The sequence below is a fragment of the Idiotropiscis lumnitzeri genome, unplaced genomic scaffold (assembly GCF_059441095.1).
Source record: "Idiotropiscis lumnitzeri isolate Australia: NSW breed Sydney's pygmy pipehorse unplaced genomic scaffold, RoL_Ilum_1.0 HiC_scaffold_55, whole genome shotgun sequence".
Lineage (NCBI taxonomy): Eukaryota > Metazoa > Chordata > Actinopteri > Syngnathiformes > Syngnathidae > Idiotropiscis > Idiotropiscis lumnitzeri.
The window spans coordinates 127,397-129,590 of NW_028283593.1; positions in this window are offsets into that span (position 1 = coordinate 127,397).

The following is a 2,194-nucleotide window of genomic DNA, read 5'->3' on the forward strand; positions in this document are numbered from 1 at the left end:
GGGCAGCCAATAATCCTTTGCGCTGTTTTGACTGTCCTCTGGAGCCTCACTCTGTCGGCCTCAGTGCAGCCGCTGTACCAGGTGGAGACACAGTACGTCAACAGGCTCTCAATGGACGAGTGGTAGAAGGCTAGCAGCAGCTTCCTGTCCAGGTTGAATTTCCTGAGGACTCTCAGGAAGTGCAGACGCTGGTGGACCTTCTTTACCACTGCTGTGGTGTTGTGAGTCCAAGAAAGGTCGTCGGAGATCTGTACTCCCAGGAACTTGAACGTGTGGACCCTCTCCACACACACGCCTTCGATGCAGAGGGGGGGCGGCACCGTCTTGTTCCTCCTGAAGTCGACGACAATCTCCTTTGTTTTTGCAGTGTTAAGGTGCAGTCTGTTGTCCTTGCACCAAGCTGTCAGTCTCTTTACCTCCTCTCTGTAGGCTGTCTCGTCACCTTCCGAGATCAGACCGACCACTGTCGCGTCGTCAGCAAACTTGACGATGGTGTTGTTGCCATGTGCCGGGCTGCAGTCGTAGGTGTAGAGGGCGTATAGGAGAGGGCTCAGCACGCATCCTTGAGGGGAACCGGTGCTCAGCATGCAGGTGGAGGACGTGTAGGGGCCGAGCAACACAGTCTGGGATCTGTTGGTCAGAAAGTCCTTAATCCAGATGCGTGTGAGGGCAGGGAGGCCGAGAATGTCAAGTTTGGCGACGTGGATGTCTGGGATGATTGTGTTGAATGCCAAGCTGTAGTCCACAAAGAGCATCCTTGCATAGCTCTGCTGTTGTTCCAGGTGGCCCAGCACAACATGCAGAGCAGTGTTGATGGCGTCCTCAGTGGATCTGTTAGCCCAGTATGCAAACTGGTAGGGGTCCAGAGTGGGAGGAAGGCAGTCCCTGATGTGCTGGAGAACCAGCCTCTCGAAGCACTTCATGATGACTGGTGTGAGAGCAACAGGACGGTAGTCATTCAGGTGGACGGCTGGTGACTTTTTGGGGACAGGAATAATGATGGAAGTTTTCAAGCAGGAGGGGATGACTGCTTGAGCCAGGGAGCGGTTGAAGATCCTGCAGAATACATGTGACAGTTGGTGGGCACATGTTTTGAGGACCTTGCCTGGTATTCCGTCGGGTCCAGTAGCTTTCCTGGGGTTAACAGCCAGGAGCGCGCGCCTCACATCGTGTTCCTCTACGGTGAGTGGGGGGGAGTTGGAGCATGAAGTGCGGGGGTGTGACGGTTGGGGCGAGTCAAAGCGAGCAAAGAAGCAGTTAAGCTCCTCTGCCAGCGATGCACTCGGGTCTGCAGAGGTCGTGCTGCTGCCACGGAAGTTGGTGATGCTCCGTAGACCCTGCCACACCTCCCGTGGTCTGTTACTGGCAAGGTGGGCCTCCAGCCTCCCCTTGTAGGTTGCCTTGGCTAGCTTGATGCCTTTGCTCAGGTCAGCACGAGCCACCCTGTACTGGGCTTTGTCGCCTGACCTGAAGGCAGCGTCACGGGCCTTGAGGAGAGAGCGAACCCTGCTGGACATCCAGGGCTTCGCATTTGGGAAGGTCCGTATAGTCCTGTGTAGGGACACAGTTTCCATGCAGAACTTGATGTAGTCCACTACACAATGTGTGTAGACATCAAGGTCCTGATGATCAAAGAGGCCCCAGTTTGTGTCTTGAAAGCAGTCCTGTAATTCACTCATGGCGCCGTCACGCCAGGTTTTCACAGTCTTTGTGGTGGGCCTGAATCTGCGCCTGAGAGGGATGTATGCAGGTGCGAGCTGCAAGGACAGGTGGTCTGACTGGCCGAGGGGGGCGAGTGGGAGGGCCCTGTATGCGTGCTTGATGTTCGAGTACACATGGTCGAGAGTGTTGTCTCCCCTCGTTGGGCACTTGACATGCTGGTGAAACTCTGGGAGTACAGTCTTTAAATTGGCCTTATTAAAGTCTCCCGCTACTACGTGAACGCCATCAGGGTGGGCCCGCTGATGTTTATTGATGACGCACGCGAGTAGCGAGAGCGCCGTGCTAGTGCTAGCGTCGGGAGGGATGTAAACAGCTGTGACAATCACGACCGTTAGCTCCCTCGGGAGAAAATAAGGCCGGCATTTAACGGACATGAACTCGATGTCGGGGGAAGAGTGCTTCTCGACGATCGTGCTATCGCCGCACCAGTTCTCATGCACGTAAACACAGAGCCACCCCGCCCCGTCTCTTA